The following is a 22,708-nucleotide window of genomic DNA, read 5'->3' as shown; positions in this document are numbered from 1 at the left end:
TAAAGGCATTTTGAATGTTTTTCATGATGTCAGCTATTAAAGTTAGTCTGCTAGGAGGTTATTATATGTCTTATGGTTAATATGTTTATCCAGAAACTGTAATGTGAAAATGGTATCTAGCATTGGTCGTGTCAGCTTGACTTAGTTGGTAACATTCTTACCTCTGTGTCAGAAGCTTGTAGGTCAGGCCCCACATCAGGATTTGAACATCTAATCGATGCTGGCATTTAATGTAATACTGAGGCTGCATTGCCAGATTTCCTTCATCTGATGAAACTGAGGTTTTGTCTGCTCATTTCAGTGGTTCAGATGGATGTAAAAGGTCCCATAGCACTATTTAAAGAAGAGCAGGATGTTTTGGCTAACATTCCTCCCTCAACTACATCATTAGTAATCTAATTTGTTGTTTGTGGGATTTTGCTATGTGCAAATTGACTGCTGCGTTTGCGTAAATAACAAAAATGATTGCACTTCAAAAATAACTCAATGGTTGCAAAGTGTTTTGGAATATAATGCTATATAAATGCAAGTTCTTTCTTTAGTTATCTATCACATTAAGGCCCAGCAGTGTTGTGTGGAGCAGTACCGTCCAGTAGGTTTATAAGTCATTTTACAGACTCCCGTGCAGCCTGTAATTTTTGTAGCCGGGACGAGACTGTTCTCCATAATTTTGTTTATTGTGAGAGGTCGCAGCCCCTCTTCCATTACTTGAAGGGGCTGCTCTTCAACTTCTGGCTCCACTTCAGTCTCATGCTCCTGAACTTTTTCCACCCGGAGCAGTGGGGAGCGGGGTGCGGTAAGGGTCTGACAAGTCGGAGGACCTCCTCGTGGGTCTGTTCCTGTGCCTGGCCAAGGTGGCTATTTACAAGTCCAGGTTGGATGTGGACCATGGTCACTCTGGCTGCCTGCCTCTCTTCCGTGGTCTTGTCCATGCCTGGGTGGCCCTGGAGAAGGGGCACACGGTATGCTTGAGGCCTCCCACGACCAGTGGGCACCGCAGGGACTGGACACTAGGTGTAATTATTATTCAATTTTATAAGTTTCCTTTGTTTTATGGTTTAGTTCCTTGTTAGTTGTGCCCCTCCAAAAAGGGGGCACTTCTGTTTGTTTTTGCTCAATGACACTGGGGCAACCCTTGGGTTTTATTAGAAAAGGCATAAGGGGCTAGCAGCTTCTTCCATTCTAAACATTGCACAGAGCAGATTCAAAGACACCACTGAAGTTAAACATTTTCATACTTCAGCTCTGGTATTTTCCTCCAACTGGATATGATTTTTTAGGGTTTGATTTCTAAATCAAATATGGAAACTACTAGCTTGAGGGTCATTACACCCATTCAACCGACTTATTAACCACATCCACAAGGCATTCACATCCAATGCATGATAGAAAACACTTTGTATAACCAGGTCTATGCCAACAGACATATATCCAATCAATGCACAACCATGTCAGCAAAGAACACAACACTCCAAAATCAACAGGGAACTGGTGAGAATCACATGTTCATGTCCCAGTCCTTTGGCAAGGAAAATAGAATCATAGAAAGGTTACAGCAGGGAAGGAGGCCATTCAGCCCATCGAGTCCACGCCTGCTCTATGCAAGAGCAATCCAGCTAGTCCCACTCCCCCGTCCTATCCCCGTAGCCCTGCACATTTTCTCGTTTCAAGTATTTATCCAGTTCCCTTTTGAAGGCCATGATTGAATCTGCTTCCACCACCCCCTCGGGCAGTGCATTCCAGATCCTAACACACTCGCTGAGTAAAATGAGTGAAATCCTCACTATAAACTGTAAAAACAGAGAAACAAAAACATTTTTGAAAGAAACATTTTGAAAGAAAAAAGCAGGTAAAGAGACTCTTTGCCTGATAATATTTTATTACTAAAAGTTGTATTTCAGCACTGGCAATGATTACAGATATTTATTTATATTTAACATTTGCTCAACTGGCTGGAGAGGCAATTGTGCAATGGCATTTATATTCTAAAATTAATTACACAAAGAAAAGAAAGTGCTCTCTCATAGGAACATAGGAACAGGAGTAGGCCATTCAGCCCCTCGAGCCCGGTCCGCCATTTTATAAGATCATGGCTGATCTGTGATCTAACTCCATATACCTGCTTTGGCAAATATCCCTTAATACCTTTGGTTGGCAAAAAGCTATCTATCTCAGATTTAAATTTAGCAATTGAGCCAGCATCAAAGCTTTCTGACACAAGAGGTTCATTTAAGATGAAAGCACCACTCTCCACATGAGAATGTGATGAGCTTTGGGATTTCATCGCCCCCCAGTTGCACCCTGTAGGTCCTGATTATTTTTATCAAAACTAAAATTTTCAAAAAAAGTTTCATTAAAACCTGTTTCACACTGCACACCAGAGGGATGACATACATAGAAAGCACAGTAAGGGCCTGATGTGTGTGCTATTTATATAACCTGCAGATCTGATATTGACAGCAACCTGCTTTTATATAATAATTATTGTAAAGGAATTCCTCGGAACACTTCATGATAAGAGAAGTGGACACCAAACAGGATAAGGAAAAATTTGAGGATGGGCAGAAGGTGCAAAGAAAGAAATAGGTTTTCACAAGACTTTTGAAAAGAGGGACATAAGAGAAAGTAATTTTAGGAGAGAGGTTCAGTGATGTAGTGACTGAATGATCAGCATTCAATGGAGTGGAGGGATAGGGGAGAAAGCAGTAATTGGAAGCTAAAGGAATTCAAGGTGCAGACAGGGACATTTGGCCAAAGAGGATCGTTCAGATGGTGGGTGGGAGTCAGGCCACAGAGGGATTCGAAGACACAGATGAAATCAATTCATTGGGGCCCAGGGTGCCAGTGGAGCTTAACAAGGACAAAGGTGATGGGTATGCAGGAGAAGACATAGGCTATGGAGTTCTGGATTAACTAAAGCATCATCATCATCATCATCATCATCATCATCATCATCATCATCATCATCATCATCATCATCAACAACAACAACAACAACAACTCCTCACATTTATATAGCACCTTTAACACAGTAAAATGTCCCAAGGTGCTTCACAGGAGTGATTATCAAACAACATTTGACACCGAGCCACATAAGGAGATATTAGGACGGGTGAGTTTGGTCAAAGAGGTAGGTTTTAAGGAGTGTCTTAAAGGAGGAGAGAGAGGTAGAGGGACGGAGAGGTTTAGTGGGGGATCTCCAGAGATTAGGACCCAGGCAACTGAAGGCAAGGTTATCAGTGGTGGAGTGATTAAATGTGGGGATGCGCAAGAGGCAAGAATTGGTGGGTTGTAGGGCTGGAGGAGGTTACAGAGTTAGGGAGGGGCGAGGCCAGGGAGAGATTTGAAAACAAGGATGAGAATTTTAAAATCAAGGCATTCCTGGACCGGGAGCCAATGTAGGTCAGTGAGCACAGGGATCAAGGGTGACCAGGACTTGGTGAGAGTTAGGATACTGGCAGCAGAGTTTTGAATGAGCTCATGTTTATGGAGGGTGGAAGATGGGAAGCCGGCCAGGAGAGCATTGGAATAGTCAAGTCTAAAAGTAACAAAGGCATGGATGAGGGTTTCAATAGCAGATGAGCTGAGGCAGGGGTGGAGATGAGGAAGGGGAGAGGTAGCGGGGAGATGGGGGGAGGTAGGAGGAAGGTATGGGAAGGTAGGGGAGAAGTAGAGGGGATATAGGGGGAGGTATGGGAAGGTAGGGGAGAAGTAGGGGGGATATAGGGGGAAGGTAGGGGGAAGGTAGGGGAGATAGCAGGAAGGTGGGGGAGGTAGGGGGAAGGTAGGGAAGAGGTAGGGGGAAGGTGGGGGAGATAAGGGGGAAGGTAGGGGAGAGGTGGGGGAGGTAGGGGAGAAGTAGGGCCGAGGTAGAGGGAGGTAGTGAGGAGGTAGGGGAAGGTAGGGGAGAGGTAGAGGGGACATAGAGAGGAGGTAGGGAGAAAGTAAGGGAGAAGGTAGAGGGAGATGGGGGGAGGTAGGGGAGAGGTAGAGGGAGATGGGGGAGGTAGGGGGAAGGTAGGGGAGACATGGGGGGAGGTAGGGAAGAGGTAGGAGGAAGGTAGGGGAGATGTGGGGGAAGGTAGGGGAGAGGTGGGGGAAGGTGGGGAGAGGTGGGGGAAGGTAGGGGAGAGGTGGGGGGAGATGGGCGGAAGTAGGGGAGAGGTAGAGGGAGGTAGGTGGGAGGTAGGGGACAGGTGGGGGGACATAGTGGGGAGGTAGGGGAGTGGTAGGGGAGAGATGGGTGGAGGCAGGGAGGTAGTAGGGGAGAGGTGGGGGGAGGTAGGGGGAAGGTAGGGGAGAGGTAGAGGTAACATAGGGGGAGGTAGGGGAGAGGTTGGGGGGAAGTAGAGGGAGGTAGGAAGAGGTAGGGGAGAGATGAGGGAGATGGGGGGAGGTTGGGGGGAGGTAGGGGAGAAGTAGAGGGGAGATAGGGGGAGGTACTGGAGAGGTGGGGGGAGGGAGGGGGAGATAGGTAGAACGTAGCGGAGTGGTTGTGGGGAGGTAGGGGGAGGTTGGGGAGAGGTAGGAAGAGGTAGGGTGAGATAGGGGAGTGATAGGGGAGAGGTAGGAAGAGGTAGGGGAGAGATGGGGGAGAGATAGGGGGAGTTAAGGGGTAGGTAAGGGGGAGGTAGGGGAGAGATAGGGGGAGTTTGGGGGAGTCAGGGAAGAAGTAGGGGGTAGATGGGGGGAGGTAGAGGAGAGGTAGGGAGGAGGTGGGGGGTGATGGGGACCGGTCGGGGGGAGATAGGGGAGGTGTAGGGCGGATGTAGTGGGGAGGTAGGGTGGAGGTAGGGGGAGGTAGGGAAGAGGTAGGACGGTCGTAGGGGAGAGGTAGGGTGGAGGTGGAGGGTAGGGGAGAGTTAGGGTGGAGGTGGGGGGTAGGGGAGAGGTAGGGGGAGGCAGGGGAGAGGTAGGGGGAGGTAGGGGAGAGGTAGGGGAGGTAGGGAAGAGGTAGGACGGTCGTAGGGGAGAGGTAGGGTGGAGGTAGGGGGGTAGGGGAGAGATAGGATGGAGGTAGGGTGGGTAGGGGAGAGTTTGGGGGAGGTAGGGGAGAGGTGGGAGGAGGTAGAGGGGTAGGGGAGAGGTAGGGGAGAGGTGGGAGGAGGTAGGGGAGATGGGGAGAGGTAGGAGAGGTGGGGGAGATGGGGGGAGGTAGGGGAGAGGTAGGGGAGGTAGGGGGAGATGGGGAGAGGTGGGGGAGGAGGTGGGGGGAGGTAGGAGAGGTAGGGAGAGATGGGGAGAGGTAGGAGAGGTAGGGGGAGATGGGGAGAGGTAGGGGAGTAAGCAAGCAAAATTCTGGAGGTGGAAGAATGCAGTTTTGTTGACAGACTGGATTATGGAGTAAAAATCTCAGCTCAGAGTGGAACAGAGATGGTCACCACCAGTGTCTTGTTTAGAGCTTTATGTTTTGTCATTGCAATTGTTCTTGAGCTACAACACGTGAATACACATTGCATTTAGAGTATGTGGTGTACATGGTAGAGTAAACATGCTGTTTATGGTATTGAGTGAGCTTAACTGAGTGGCTGGAGCTGAGGATAAACTTGGGGACAGTTCGTGACAGTGATGTTCGTGTGCCTGCTGTGTCAGTGCCGGGTGGGCTTTGGTTGTGCCACTAGAACTTGACAGTTACCCTATTGGAGTGGAATATAGTATATTCCATGTGCTTGGTGTTCAACTTATGTGGAGGCTGTTGTTGACTTGCTGGCCTACCACTGGCAGTGAACCAGGAAAGGGGACCAGATTTTAAAGCATTTCAATCTCTTAAATGTTTTTCTAAGACTGTGTTTTTTTCCATAGTGAATCAATCCACATTGACCAGATGGGAGGGTTGTCCTACTATCACTTCAGCAGAAACCCAAGAGCTTGCCCAAGATGGTCATTATGGGAAGGCTCCCAACACAGTGCACAAGGTCTAATTCAATGAGATGCTTGGTGATTTCATATCACAGAAGGTACAGCACACAAGGAGGCCATTCTGTCCATCATGCCTGTGCCGGCTCTTTAAAAGAGCTATACAATTAGTCCCATTCCTCTACTCTTTCCCCATAGCCCTGTAAATGATTTCCCTTCAAGTATTTATCCAACTCCCTTTTGAAAGTTACTATTGAATCTGCTTCCACCACCCTTTCAGGCAGTGCATTCCAGATCATAACAACTTACTGTGTAAAAAAAATGTTACCTCATATCGCCTCTGGATCTTTTGCCGATCACCTTAAATCTGTGTCCTCTGGTTACCGACCCTTCTTGGATATCATGCAGCATTTTCTATCAGTGGGCAAATGTGAAGGATTGCATCCTGCAGGGTGTCTGAAATGGGAAATAATTCACTCCGCAGTACTAACACATCTCGGCTTTTGCTTTCTTTTACTGAGTTTTTGGAAAATTGCATATCAGGCACCCAGTGATAGCATTAAGCATTCCCAGGTCAGGTATAACACAGGTTAGATACAAAGTATAAGCTGCCTCTACCCCATTCCAACAATGTGTCTTAGTCCCGAAATCTGGAGCACTTCTTACTGCATCAGTGAGACATTTCTATATCCCATACCAATCATCTTTCTGACCCTCCTGAGGGCATTTTAAAATAAATAGTGTGCCATCAACGGCATGTATGTTTTACTCCTTCTACCGATGACAGGCTATAATACAAGAGAGACATAATACAGCTCAGTCTCTGATGGTGTATGACCTTTTTGGGTTGTGAAATGATTGACAGAGGAGTGGAAATTACAGGCCTCTTCCTAGTGATGAGGGGCATAGATAAGGTAGATAGTCAAAATCTTTTCCCATAGGTAGGGGAGTCTATAACGAGGGGGCATAGATTTAAGGTGAGAGGGGAGAGATACAAAAGGGTCCAGAGGGGCAATTTTTTCACTCAAAGGGTGGTGAGTGTCTGGAACGAGCTGCCAGAGGCAGTAGTAGAGGCGGGTACAATTTTGTCTTTTAAAAAGCATTTGGACAGTTACATGGGTAAGATGGGTATAGAGGGATATGGGCCAAGTGCAGGCAATTGGGACTAGCTTAGTGGTATAAACTGGGCGACATGGACATGTTGGGCCGAAGGGCCTGTTTCCATGTTGTAAACTTCTATGATTCTATGATTCTAGTGATTCTCCAACAGATGCCAGCAGAGCATAGGTGCTGCAAAAAGAGACCAGCACCCTGAGGTTGCGGGGATTTGCTTCAGCATCGCTCACCTGCAGCTCTAGCTCCAATATAAAAGTGCCAGGACTGAGATTAGAATGGTAGGCCCATACCCACTTGGATCTGGCTTCAGATTCTCTCATCGTATTTCATGTCAGACCTGTACAACCAGCAGAGAGAGATTTTCATCTCTTCAATTTGACCTTGAAATGAACTCAGGTCCGAGAGGTGAATGCACAGTGGTAACGTACCGCAGTACCCAGACACCTTCAAATAAAGGGGGCTATATTGAGTACCTAGTTGGGGGTGAAATTCCTCTTCTGAGGCAAAAAAGAAAATGTCTGTTTTACTACATTATAAGTGACCAGATAACAAAATTGTGGTACTAAGAAATTATGCTTTTCAAAGCTCCAACAATTTGATTAATGGGTCATTAATTATGGAGAAAAAATGGCATTCTTCCATTTTCCTTTAGAAGAGGAAATGATTCAATCTCCTAGTTGAGTACTCCTGTCACAAACTTTTGTGTGTTTCATGTCAGTAAAACGTTGGTCCCTTAGAAGCTGAGACAGGAGAAATTATAATGGGGAATCAGGAAATGGCAGATGCGTTAAACAAATATTTTGTATCTGTCTTCACAGCAGACGACACAAAAAACATACCAGAAATAGTGGGGAACCAAGGGTCTAATGAGAGTGAGGAACTTAAAGTAATTAATATCAGTAGAGAAAAAGTATTTGAGAAACTAATGGGACTAAAAGCTGATGAATCCCCTGGACCTGATGGCCTACATACAAGGGTTTTAAAAGAGGTGGCTGCAGAGATAGTGGATGCATTGGTTATGATCGTCCAAAATTCCCTGGATTCTAGAACGGTCCCAGCGGATTGGAAGGTAGCAAATGTAACCCCTCTATTCAAGAAAGGAGGGAGAGAGAAAACAGGGAACTACAGGCCAGTTAGCCTGACATCAGTTGTCAGGAAAATGCTGGAATCCATTATTAAGGAAGTGGTAACAGGACACTTAGAAAATCATAATATGATTAGGCAGAGTCAACATGGTTTTATGAAAGGGAAATCATGTTTGACAAATCTATTAGAGTTTTTTGAGGATGTAACTAGCAGGGTAGATAAAAGGGAACCAGTGGATGTTGTATATTTTGATTTTCAGAAGGCATTCGATAAGGTGCCACATGAAAGGTTGTTACACAGGATAAGGACTCATTGGGTTGGGAGTAACATATTAGCATGGATAGAGGATTGGTTAACGGACAGAAAACAGAGATTGGGGATAAACGGATCATTTTCAGGTTGGCAGGCTGTAACTAGTGGGGTGCCGCAAGGATCGGTGTTTGGGCCTCAGTTATTTACAATCTATATTAATGACTTGGATGAAGGGGCCGAGTGTAATGTATTCGAGTTTGCTGATGATACAAATCTAGGTGGGAAAGTAAGCTGTGAGGAGGACACAAAGAGTCTGTAAAGGGATATAGACAGGTTAAGCGAGTGGGCAAAAAAGTGGCAGATGGAGTATAATGTGGGGAAATGTGAGGTTATTCACTTTGGTAGGAAGAATAGAAAAACAGAATATTTTTTAAATGGTGAGAAACTATTAAATGTTGGTGTTCAGAGAGACTTGCATGTCCTTGTACAAGAATCACAAAAAGTTAGCATGCAGGTACAGCAAGCAATTAGGAAAGCAAATGGAATGTTGGCCTTTATTGCAAGGGGGTTGGAGTACAAGAGTAAGGACGTCTTACTACAGTTGTACAGGGCTTTGGTGAGACCTCACCAGGAGTATTGTGTACGATTTTGGTCTCCTGATCTAAGAAAGGGTGTACTTGCCTTGGAGGCGGTGCAGCGAAGGTTCACTAGATTAATTCCTGGGATGAGAGGGTTGTCCTATCAGGTGGGGTTGAGTAGAATGGGCCTGTACTCTCTGGAGTTTAGAAGAAAGAGAGGTGATCTAATTGAAACAAAAAAGATTATGAGGGGGCTTGACAGGGTAGATGCTGAGAGGTTGCTTCCCATGGCTGGAGAGTCAAGAACTAGGGGACATAGTCGCAGGATAAGGGGTCGGACATTTATGGCTGAGATGAGGAGGGTTGTGAATCTTTGGAATTCTCTACCCCAGAGGGCTGTGAATGCTGAGTCGTTGAATATATTCAAGGCTGAGACAGACAAATTTCTGGACTCTAGGGGAATCAAGGGATATGTGGATCGGGCAGGAAAATGGATTTGAGGTCGAAGATTAGCCATGGTCTGATTGAATGGCGGAGCAGGCTCGAGGGGCCATGCGGCCTACTCCTGCTCCTAGTTCTTATGTTCTTATGTTTCTTATGATGTGGTTGTGTTGTAATTTTTAATTAATATTGTTTTTCAACATTTCATTCTAGAAATATGCTATAAAAAACAGGTATCAGTGATTCTAAAATAGGAAAAATTGAAGTTCGGAATAATAGCACACATCAGATCAGTAGGGATGAGAGATCTTTTGAGCTCTGGGTTGGGATCTGGTGGACTTTGTTCCTAGGAAGAAAGAGGAGATTTTTTGACCAATTGCAAACTTATCAAGAATATTAAATATTTAATATTCTGATCCCATTGATTGTAATGAATAGTTTGAAACTTGATGTAATTTTAAAAATTTACAACTCAGATGCTTATTTTACTATATAATACATCTTTAGTTATTTAAATAATTTATCACACATATTAGTATTTATAATGAAAAATATGTAATTCTGTAGTGGATCTCCCATGACTGCTGAAAGTGAATCAGAGAAGATAATACCTCCCCACAATAACAAAAGAATTTGCATTTATATAGCGCCTTTCACGACTTCAGGATGTCCGAAAGCGCTTTACAGCCAATGAAATACTCTTGAAACGTAGTCACTGTTGTAATATTGGAAACGTGGCAGCCAATTTGTGCACAGCAAGGTCCCACAAACAGCAATGAGATAGTGATGTTGGTTGAGGGATAAGTGTTGGCCGGGACACTGAGGAGAACTCCCCTATTCTTCTTCAAAATAATGCCATGGGATCTTTTACATCCACCTGAGAGGGCAGGCTGGGCCTCAGTTTAACATCTTATCTGAAAGACAGCACCTCCAATAGTACAGCACTCTCTCAGTACAGGACTGAAATATCAGCCTGGATCAAGTCTCTGGAGTGGGACTTGAACTCACAACCTTCTAACTTCAGAGGGGCAAGAGTGTTACCAACTGAGCCACAGCTGACACCCTTTAGGCTCACTCTCTTGCTTCCCATTCTCATCTCAACAAGTTTCTCTCCCTCTCTTCAGTAAAATCTTTCCCACTCATCAGATTCTTTCTCCAGCATCCCACAATGGGGTACCTGTCTCCCTTTCTTTTCTCACCCCTGCTCAATATGGTCTCGCTTTCTCTTTTCCCCCTCCCCACCACAACCTTGGTCCCTCTCTCCCCTCCCAGCTGTGTCCTCAGAGGATCGCTCCTCTTTTTCTTTCCCCTCTCTCTCTCCCTTCCCCTAACATCTGTTTCTCTTTTCTCCTTATTCTGTGAACCAGTGTGCTATTGAAATAAATAAAGCTGGGAGTTTAGTTATGGAAGACACACTTCTGCACATGAACATATCAAGGTCATCGTTGGTCATATTATTGCTTCTTGAAATTTTTCAGGCCAGGCTTCACCAAAATATTCTTATAGCCTCTCACATTCCTCTAGCTATGGATACTGATACAGTTAAAGCTGAAAAGTCCCTTCTGTTCCGTTTTTCTCTAATTCATTTGTGTTCCTCTCTTACACCTCTTTCTGCCAGTTTTTCAATAAAAATGTAATTTTTACTTTCCTGTATTAATTTTTGTCTTGCAATTTAATTTTCTAGATTTATTTATATATCTTTCTCGGTATTTTCTCTCTTGATATTTATTCAGCGCAGCTGCATCATATTTTTTCTTTTTCTTTTCTCCTTATTAAATTTCTTCTCGGTATTTTTCTCTCCCTTTGTTTCGCAATAATGTCCTCTCTCGGTAATTTATTCTCTTTCCGCATTCATCTCTGCTGTTGCCGCGGTTTCTTTCCTCCCTGAGGAGATGGTGCTGAAGACCAGTTTGCGTTCCTCTGAAGTCTGCTGCATTTGTTGTTGGCATCAGCTCAGACACATCAACTGACTGAGACTGTTAGGAAGGGTTCAACTGAGCCATGGACTAACACATTGGTACTGATATCACCAGCTGTTCTTGGGATATGGGCGATGCCGGCAAGACCATATTTGTTGCCCATCCCCAATTTCCCGGAGGAGGTAGTGGGCATTCTCCGTGAACAGCTACAGTGCCTGTCGTGATGATACTCTAATTATTGTGTTATGTAGGGAATTCTAAAATTTTGGCCCAGTGACGATGAAGGAACGTTAATAGATGTGAGTTACATGGAGGGGATCTTGGAAAGGATAGTGTTCTCAAGACATTGCTGCTCTTGTCCGTCTCACTGGTCAGAGGATGCAGAGGAAGGAAGTGGTGTCAAAGTTACCTTGGTTAGTTGCTGCTGTGTATTTTGTAGATTATACATACTGCCATTCAAAGTGTCCCATTGTTGAAAGAGGTGGGTAATAGTCCAGTAGCAGGGCCATCAATCAAGTGAATTGCTTTTTCCTTGATAGTTTCAAGCTTTTGAGTTTTATTGTGGCTGCACCCGTCCAGGAAAGTGGTGTGTATTCTATCATACTCCTGACTTAAGCCTTGTAGATGGTGGAGAGACGTTAAGGGGTCACGAGGCGGGCCACTTGTCACAGTGCTCAGCCTCTGCCCTGCTCTTGTAGCCAAGGTGTTGATATGGCTGGTTCAGTTCAGCTTCTGGTCAATGGTGAACCCCAAAATGTTGATGTGGAGAACTCAGCAATGGTGGTAACATTGAAGGTCAAAGATAGATGGCTGGGCTTTCTCTTGTTCGAATGGTTATTACCTGGCACTTACATGGCACAAATGTTACTTGGCCACTTGTCAGTCAGTCGAGACCTGGCAAGACCAGGTCCTGCTGTATGCTGGCATTGGGCTGATTCATCATTGGAGCTGAACATTGTGGAATCATCAGCGAACAGCCCCGCTCCTGATGTTCTGATAGGGGGAATGTTATTGATGAAGCAGCTGAAGAAGGTTAGATCGAGGATACTTCCCTCAGGAACTCTTACAGTGATGTCCTGGAGCTGTGACGACTGGCCTCTGACAGTCACGAGCATCTTCACAAGTCCAGCCCTTTCCCTTCTTCCTACTTTCCTGGGTCTTTTATGGAATGGCCACCAGTGGTCCCTTTAAGGATTGTTGGTTAGGCCGTTCAACACCTGGTACAACTGGTGGAGCGTGCCCAGAGCAAGCTCTGCCCATTTGTACCTGAATACCGCATTTGGGGTCCTACAAGCGGTAGAGCCCTAATTTTGGCAGGACCGCAATTTGCATAATTAAGGATCCCATGCCTGTTTCAGGTGGACTCCCTGGGCGACTAAAAGTTACCCGAACCAATATGGCATCCGATGCGCTTCCGACGAAGTTTGGGCGTGGCAGAGAAACGCGAAATTCAGAGATCTTTGTCGATTTTAGGCCGGAAAAACTGGCGGCCGTGAGTTCAATTTCTCCACCTTTGTCTCTATTTATAACATCCAAAAAGTTATTGGCCTTTTTTAGTCCAGGTACACCCGTTAAGAGCAGGTCATTTAGTATTGCAAAAGGACATCAGATTTAGCAAATTAGCATACATAATCAGCATTGGTTTGGAACACTGCAGCAGCATTAATTCTGCGTTCTTATTTTGAATAAGCACTTAGAGGCTGGATTCCATACCACCAAAGCAACAGACAAACAATTATCCAGTGGTGGTGGAAAGTCTGTATAGGCCACTGATTGGCAGAGTTTATATGGCCTTTATATATGGGCTGAGTGCAAAGCCGATAGCAGCAGCACTTTAAGGTAAACACATTAAGAGTGGAGGGACGATTATTTGAACGTGGGCAAACACAAATTGATGAGAACGGGGAAAAAGACAAAGGAATGAAAATGTAAGTAATCTATTGGAGACTATGGGACATAAAACAGAAAGGAATCTGGGGTTGTTGAGATAAATCATCCGCACATCATGCAAACAAGATATTTGGTTGCATGGCCAGAGGAAATGGGAGATTGAGAAATCAGATGGAGAATCTAATGGATGGGTTTCTGACCATAATGCACCATGCAGGAACTTCTTGGGGCGGTGGGGGGGTGAGGGGTTTGGGTGGAGAGGAGGATGTAACACGGGCAGATGAAGTTCTTGCTGAAGAGCTATTCTAACGCCCACTTGGCGGCCTCTCACCTTCCACTCTCCGTAAACTTGAGCTCATCCAAAACTCTGCTGCCCATTTCCTAACTCGCATGAAGTCCTGTTCACCCATCACCCCTCTGCGCTCACTGACCTTTTTTTTTATTCGATCATGGGATGTGGGCGTCGCTGGTGAGGCCAGCATTTATTGCCCATTCTTAATTGCCCTCGAGAAGGTGGTGGTGAGCCGCCTTCTTGAACCGCTGCAGTCCGTGTGGCGAAGGTTCTCCCACAGTGCTGTTAGGAAGGGAGTTCCAGGATTTTGACCCAGCGACGATGAAGGAACGGCGATATATTTCCAAGTCGGGATGGTGTGTGACTTGGAGGGGAACATGCAGGTGGTGTTGTTCCCATGTGCCTGCTGCTCTTGTCCTTCTTGGTGATAGAGGTCGCGAGTTTGGGGGGTGTTGTCGAAGAAGCCTTGGCGAGTTGCTGCAGTGCATCCTGTGGATGGTGCACACTGCAGCCACATTGCGCCGGTGGTGAAGGGAGTCAATGTTTAGGGTGGTGGATGGGGTGCCAATCAAGCGGGCTGCTTTGTCCTGGATGGTGTCGAGATTCTTGAGTGTTGTTGGAGCTGCAAGTGGAGAGTATTCCATCACACTCCTGACTTGTGCCTTGTAGATGGTGGAAAGGTTTTGGGGAGTCAGGAGGTGGTCACTCGCCGCAGAATACCCAGACTCTGACCTGCTCTTGTAGCCACAGTATTTATATGGCTGGTCCAGTTAAGTTTCTGGTCAATGGTGACCCCCAGGATGTTGATGGTGGGGGATTTGGCGATGGTAATGCGGTTGAATGTCAAGGGAAGGTGGTTAGACTCTCTCTTGTTGGAGATGGTCATTGCCTGGCACTTGTCTATTACTTGCCGCTTATGAGCCCAAGCCTGGATGTTGTCCAGGTCTTGCTGCACGCGGACTCGGACTGCTTCATTATTTGAGAGGTTGCGAATGGAACTGAACACTGTGTAATCATCAGCAAACATTTCTGACCTTATGATGGAGGGAAGGTCATTGATGAAGCAGCTGAAGATGGTTGGGCCTAGGACACTGCCCTGAGGAACTCCTGCAGCAATGTCCTGGGGCTGAGATGATTGGCCTCCAACAACCACTACCATCTTCCTTTGTGCTAGGTATGACTCCAGCCACTGGAGAGTTTTCCCCCTGATTCCCATTGACTTCAATTTAACTGGGGCTCCTTGGTGCCACACTCGGTCAAATGCTGCCTCGATGTCAAGGGCAGTCACTCTTAACTCACCTTTGGAATTCAGCTCTTTAGTCCATGTTTGGACCAAGGCTGTAATGACGTCTGGAGCCGAGTGGTCCTGGCGGAACCCAAACTGAGCATCGATGAGCAGGTTATTGGTAAGTAAGTGCCGCTTGATAGTACTGTTGACGACACCTTCCATCACTTTGCTGATGATTGAGAGTAGCTTGATGGGGCTGTAATTTGGCCGGATTGGATTTGTCCTGCTTTTTGTGGACAGGACATACCTGGGCAATTTTCCACATTGTCGGGTAAATGCTAGTGTTGTAGCTGTACTGGAACAGCTTGGCTAGAGGCGCAGCTAGTTCTGAAGCACAAGTCTTCAGCACTACAGCCGGGATGAGGAGATTGGAGTTTCAATCTCAGACTCAACAGACTTTTGTACTTGGGCTTCCCCTTGTTGCTCAAGTGCATCTCTGTAGACTAACCAAATAATGTTACTGATGACCTCAAGATGTCCTTGGGCTGGACCATCCATCATCCCACCCGAGGCTTGCATGGATGGAAGAATGAGTAAAACAGCATTAACAAAATCAGTCTATAAAAGATACAAAGCAGATTTTTTACTGGAGGGGATGGAATGACTGCTATCTAGTCACCTCGTCTGACTTGTAGTAATGTCTCGTTGTAGAAGTTAACATTGCATCTGTGTGTTTTATTTTCATGTTTCAACATCTTATAGACCCCGTAACCATTGTATTCAAATCCCTCCATGGCCTCGCCTCTCTCTGACCCTGTAACCTCCTCCAGCCCTCCAAGATCCCTGCTAAATTCGTCATTGTTGTGCCTGATTCGCGCCTGAAAAATGAGCACAATGATGTGGAATTTAGACCCTAAAAAGTTTTGATCTAAAGTACCAGGTAAGAGGAAAGATGATATGTAACTGAGGACCAAGACAGCTTCAAAATAAAATAAATCTGCGTGGCTCAAGAGGGAGATTGAGAGCATGCATGCCGCAACACATGGCGGAGAGGGCGGAACTCATGAACTGTGAGGGCTGTGGTTAGAGGAGCATTGACTAGCACGGTGATATCAGTGATCATGGAATGATTCGGAATTGGAAATGGGTGCTGAGAAAAGAGATGTGGCTGTGAAAGCAGGTCTTAGCAAATACAATTCAAACACTGGAAGGGAGAGGGATAGCAATGAAGATAGACATGTGAAAGAGGCAAATGGAAATCACATCAAAGAGAGGAGTAGAACTTCTTCATGGTTGGTATTCCTGGGAGAAGTGGCAGAGAATTAAACAATATGAATAAAAAGCAAAAAAGTACAGATACTAGAAATCTGAAATAAAAACAGAAATGCTGGAAACACTCAGCAGGTCAGTCGGTATCTGGAGGGAGAACAAGTAAGTTAATGTTTCAACTGTAGACCCTTCAGAACTTTTTGATTCACACTGCCAGCATCTGGAGGTCTTTGCTCTTTGCCTATATTGTGGTTGGAATTGTAGCAGCAGCTGATCGCAGTCCTCTCCTGATGTAATCTGACATGTTTGACATCTCTCCATTTCTTCCCTTCTTCCTCCAAATAGTGTAAATGCAGAAAGATTTCTGTAAGAATAATCATTGTCCCAATTAGTAGGTTGGTAGCAAAATATGCTGATCCAAAACTCAAGCCACAAACCTTCATTGGCCAGAGCTGGTCCCGGGAACAAAAGAACAAAAGTAACTGATGATAAAGATTGAAAAGCTGATATTACAGTTGCAGGCTGTCTTTTTAATGAAGTTTATATACAAAGGCACAACCGAGCAACCCTGGAAGCCCAGTTTATATGGGGAAAATGAAGAATTCTGGAGTAAAGGCTGGTAAATAATGTTGCCATCCTAATGATGTTACCTACACCCCTTCAATATATTGAAATGAAGCTCTGGACTATTTCTGATGGGGGTTTGTTGCAGCACATGTACATCCTCTGAAAATGCGTGAGATGTGCGTTGTGGACAGAGATCCAACATAAGTGGTCTTTGTCCATATTTCTGTTCGCTGACACCCCGATTATTCCCACTTATGATATAAAACTGACATAAAATCTACCACACTATGTCTAATCCTTATTAATGCCTTAGCTTCCAAAAATGAAAAGTGGTTATGCTTAGTGTACCCTTGAGATGCTGACAAGTAAGCATGCTCCCGATTCCAAAAATAAAAAGGGAGTATACTCAGTATGCCCTCCATTAAAGGTAAATTGTTTTAATAACAACAAACTCTGTAATTCAGGAAGCATGGACTCAAATTCTGAAGAGTAAAGACAGTTTAGATTTAACTGCTTCTCACAGAGGGTGCTGAATATGTGGAGCAGCCTGCTCAGGAAGATAATAGAAGCAAAAAGAGTCAGAAAACTCGGGAGAATTGGATAGTTGAGTATACTGTCTGGAGTTTAGAAGAATGAGAGGTGATCTCATTGAAATGTATAAGATTCTGAGGGGGCTTGACAGGATAGATGCTGAGAGATTGTTTCCCCTGGCTAGAGAGTCTAGAACGAGGGAGCATAAGGGGTCGGCCATTCAAGACTGAGATGAGGAGGAATTTCTTCACTCAGAGAGTTGTGAATCTTTGGAATTCTCCACCCCAGAGGGCTGTGGATGTTGAGTCATTGAATATATTCAAGACTGAGGTCGATAGATTTTTGGACTCTAGGGGAATCAAGGGATATGGGGATCGGGCGAGAAAGTGGAGTTGAGGTTGAAGATCAGCCATGATCTGATTGAATGGTGGAGCAGGCTCAAGGGGCTGTGTGGCCTACTCCTGCTCCTATTTCTTATGTTCTTATGTTCTTTTGTGAAAGCAGTGACTGCAGGATATAAGAAAAGAGATGGTATTTTTTGAACTTTAACCCCAGTCCCGTGAATTCCTCTGCTTGTAAGAACTATAATCAGAAAAATCATCATAAACCATCAATTTCCATAAAGACCTCACAGATTCTAAGGCCCGGAGCCAGCTGGATATTTTGGCTTTGCATTCTAATTAATTTGTCATAGAATGATACAGTCCAGTAGGAGGCCGTTCGGAACATAGAGCCTGTGCTGGCTCTTTGAAAGAGCTATACAATTAGTCCCACCCTCATGCTCTTTCCCCATTGTCCTGCAATTTTTTCCTTTTCAAGTATATATCCAATTCCCTTTTAAAAGTTACTATCCTCGGAAAAGCATATCCAAGTTAAAGGGTAATTCCTGCCTCGAAATAATTTCTGTTGAGTTGGTTTTACATTGCAGTATTTCCCGCTGTTTCTGTCCATGGACATCGACCTTGTTATGTCTGTCTCTACCTTTTAATTATTAGTCCAGTGCCACTGGTCCTAGGCTTCACTGTAGAATGGAGACCTAATTCCTTAAGAGACCAACTCACCATGTTTATTGAATCTAGCTTCTTTAAACCAATACACACTTGTGGACCTGCATTTTTGTGGACCTGTGATGTCTTTGTTTCCCTGAACGTCAAGACATTTATAGTATGGGTTACAGCCAACAGAGGGAGATGTTTCACTGCTATATTATAAATGTGCCTTTTAAGATACAGAACACTCCTCCAGTACCTCGGTCTCAGGGCCAATTAATTTTTCATTGAAAACCAGTTTGAAAGTGGATGTTTCGCACTTACTGAGAATACATCATTGATTGCGATGGGGGAGAACCGTTAGCAGTTTATTGCCAATAATTAACATCCTTTGTCAACATTGCTTGCTGCTAGCTGAAATTACTTGGAAATCTGTGTTTTTAGATTCTGCTTTTTTCCAATTTCACCAAAACAAGTGAGAGTTGCTAACGCAGAGACACTGAGGGCGATTTTCATGTGCCTACCATTTACATTGAAAATCGGGATGCTAATTTTATTTTAAAAATCTCCTGCTCACCGACCGCCCGAGACCTGCCTGACCTGATTTTCGAGCGGGCCTCGAAATGGGCAGTCAGTGCCCCCACAGAAAAAAGCCAGGAGCGTTATTTTGATATTTAAATTGGAGTCCGATTCCGATGATCAGGTACCAACGGACGGTACAGTTTCCGTGTATGCTCCACCCATTGGTACTGAACGTGAAGCGGCCTAACCAGCAGTTGTTAAAGGGCGTATCAGTAATGCATGCCCCGGCCCAACCTGATCTGCCCTTCTAAGACAGAGCAGCGTGTTACTGAGCTTCCTGAGGCCCTCCTGAGGTCAGGTTGGGGCAAGAACATTTCTTTTAAGTCTTCAGCTCCCAATGGAACCACTCCGATACTAGACAAGATAATTGATCCACTGCGAGATCGATGACCTTATTTTAGAAAAGGTTAAAGGCACACACACCGGGTCTGGATTTTCACTCCGAGCCATGGAGAGCCGGCAGAGGGGGGACGGGGAGCATTTCCGGATGGGAATCCTGGAAGAATGGGTTTCCCGAGCATTCTTACAATTTTGGCATAAGGACGTCTTTAAAATTTTTTCTGCATGTTTCCTGTGTGACAGCCAGCCAGATTGACAGGCGGTCAGACGGGAAAGCAGCCGGGGAACGGATGCCAGCAGGTAAGTCTGACATTGGACGCTTGGGGCCAGACATCGAGGAGCGGGACCGGTCATCGGGGGGGGGGGTCAGCTATCGGGGTGGGGTTGGACATCGGGGGGGGGGCCAAGTCATCGTGGGGGGCCGGACATTGGGGGGGGGGGGAGGGGTTGGTCATCGGAGGGGGGGAGGTGGGGGGGAGTCGGCCTAGAGCGTGCGTCGGATGGCGGCAGGTAGGCTTGTTGGGCCTGGAGGAAACACTCCTGCTCCTCCTGGCCCACAAGCAATGAATAAAGGCACTTACCTGTTGAGCCAGGCAGCCTCGCCTCCTCTTACGTGGCAAGAATCAGAAGGCCTGGGAATCCCGGACCGCAGTAGTTTTCTGTCTGACAGCATGGATACAGTGCCATTGGTGGTAATGTTGCAAAAAGCAGCACGAGGAGGAGAGAGAGTGGCCCAACGCCATAGACAGTATATGAAGCACTTGACTCTCAGCAGGTACTACCACAGGTGTTAGATATACTGTACCAGAGGCAGCTACTTGAGGATGAGGATGATCAGTCTCACCAGGGAGATGTGATTAAAATGTGCCACATAATTCACAAAGACTTGTAGGGATAGAATCTTACAGCATAGAAGGAGGCCATTCGGCCTGTTGTGCCTGTGTCAGCTCTGACTCTTTGAAAGAGCTGTCCAACTTAGTCCCACACCCCAACTTTTTCCCCACAGCCTTGCAAATTAGTCCTCTTCAAATACGTGTCCAATTGCCTTTTGAAAGTTCCAATGGAATCCAATTCCATCACTTTCTCCGGTATTGCGTTCCAGATCCTAACAAACCCCTGTGTGAAAAAATTTCTCTTAATTTCTCCTCTAGTTCCTTTACCAATTATTTTAAATCTATAGCCTATGGATACTGACCCACCTGCCAGTGGAAACAGTTTCTCCCTACTTGCTCTATCAAAACCCCTCATAATTTTGTATACCTCTATTAGTTCTCACCTTAACCTTCTCTATTCTATGGAGAACAATCCCAACTTTTCTAATCTCTCCACATAACTGAAATCTCTCATCCCTGGTATCATCCTAGTAAACCTCCTCTGTACACTCTCCAGGACCTTGACATCCTTCCTAAAGTGTGGTGCCCAGAATTGTACACAGTACTCCAGCCAAGGCCTAACCGATGATTTGTAAAGGTTTAGCATGACTTCCTTGTTTTTGTATTCAATGCCCCTATTTACAAAGCCAAGTAGCTCACACACTTTCCTAATCACCTTATCAACTTGCCCTGCCACCTTCAAAGATTTGTGAATATGTACCCCCAGGTCCCTCTGCTCTTGCACCCCCCTCAAAATGGTACCGTTTAGATTATACTGCCTCTCCATGTTGTTCCTCCCAAAGTGCATCACTTCACACTTATCCGCATTAAATTGTATCTACCATGTGTCTGCCCATTTCACCAGTCTGTCCATGTCCTCCTGAAGTCTGCTACTATCCTGCACACTATTTACTACGTTGCCAAGTTTTGTATCATCCGCAAGTTTCAAAATTGCACTCCTTATACCCAAGTCCAGGTCATTTATATATAACAAGAAAAGCAATGGTCCTAATACCGATCCCTGGGGGACCCCACTGCATACTTCTCTCTAGTCAGAAAAACATCCATTCACCACTACTCTCTGCCTCCTATGCCTTAGCCAATTTATTTAATGTCTTTTGAAAGTCCATATGTACATCTACTGCACTACCTTCATCAATCCTCTCTGTTCCTTCATCAAAGAACTCAATCAAGTTAGTCAGACACGATTTGCCTTTAACAAATCCGTGCTGGCTGTCCCTTATTAACCCATGCTTCTCCAAGTGAGAATTAATTTTGTCCTTGACAATGGTCTCTAGTAATTTACCCACTACTGACGTTAGACTGATTGGCCTGTAGTTACCAGGTTTATCCCTCTCCTCTTTTTTGAACAGGTGTGTAATATTTGCAACCATCCAGTCCTCTGGCACCACTCCCATATCCAAGGAGGATTGAAAGATTGTGGTCAGAGCTTCTGCTATCTCCACCCTAGCTTCCCTCAGTATCCTAGGATGCATCCCATCTGGACCAGGTGACTTGTTAACTTTGAGTGATGCCAACCTATTTAGCATCCCCTTTCTATCTATTATTATTCTTATGTTCCTCTGAAATTTGCCTACATATTTTCTCCTCTATCTCCTTCTCACTATTTGGGGTCTATAGTAAGCACTCAGAAATGTAACTGCTCCTTTTCTGTTCCTTAACTCTAACCAAATAGATTCAGTCTTTGAACCCTCTAGGATATCGCCCCTCTGTATACAGTTTGTAATATTATCCTTGATCAATACTGCCACCCCCACTCTTATCTGATTCCATCCCATAACCCTCCTGACTACATTGTAGCCAGGAATGTTTAGTTCCCATTCCTGCCCAGGTTAAGCCAGGTCTCTGCTATAGCCAATATATCATAACCCCATATTGTAACTTGCACTTGTAGCTTGTCAACCTTATTTGTAACCTCACATTGATACACATGTATTCCAACACCATCTTAGTTGGTTTTGGTTTTTCCTCCATCTAATTCCTGCTCTTTGTACTCTATTCTTTGTTATTTTGCTTTTTGTCCTTCCTAATTTTCTATGCACCTTGTCTCTCCTCTCTGCTGCTGCGTCCTGGTGCTCCTTCCCCTGCAAAACTAGTTTGAATTCTCTCCCACAGCATTAGTTAACCTTCCTGTGAGGACATTGGTCCCAGCCCTGTTGAGGTGCAACCCATCCGGCTTGTAAAGGTCCCTTCTGCCCCAGAACTGGTCCCAATAAGGGTTGGTCAATTATTTATAATGCAATACCAATGGGAATGGAAGGTCACCACTGTCTTTTAACTTATATGTCACAGTGACCTTCCAGGCACTCATAGGGAACATGTCAGGCAGGGGTCATCCACATTGTTCACCTATTGTACAGCTGAAGATTTATTTTCTGCAAAATTAAAGACTGACAAACCAAAAAAAATATTTAAAGTGAATTAATCAATTAAATTGCACAGTGCGAGTGGTGCCTGTTCAGTACGTTTGCTCCTGTGTTTGCCTGTTGTGTGTTGTGAAGTTCTCCACTTTGATTATCAGTGCCCCAGTGCTGTTTCCCTAATTTAATGAGAACACTGGTGGATGGCAAGCTGAGCAAATTGGAAGAAATGCAGAAGACTCACTGCCATATCTTCAACTAACCGTGATGGACTTGTATCAGGGCACGTGTAGGGAATTCCTTATTTTGTGTGATCCTTGGACACTGGATGAATAGTCAAGCAAAGAAAGTCACCCTCACCCATGGTAGTTTCATTAACCAAAAGGAATTATTTAATGATGTTATCATTAATACGAGCATTCATGAAGCAAAATCAAACCATACATGTGACTTTCCTCTATAAAATCCCGTTATACACTCAATAATTCTCAATGTTATTATGTAATGACTTAACAATTCT

The sequence above is a fragment of the Heptranchias perlo genome, chromosome 22, assembly GCF_035084215.1.
Source record: "Heptranchias perlo isolate sHepPer1 chromosome 22, sHepPer1.hap1, whole genome shotgun sequence".
NCBI lineage: Eukaryota > Metazoa > Chordata > Chondrichthyes > Hexanchiformes > Hexanchidae > Heptranchias > Heptranchias perlo.
Note: the sequence above shows the minus strand (reverse complement) of the source record.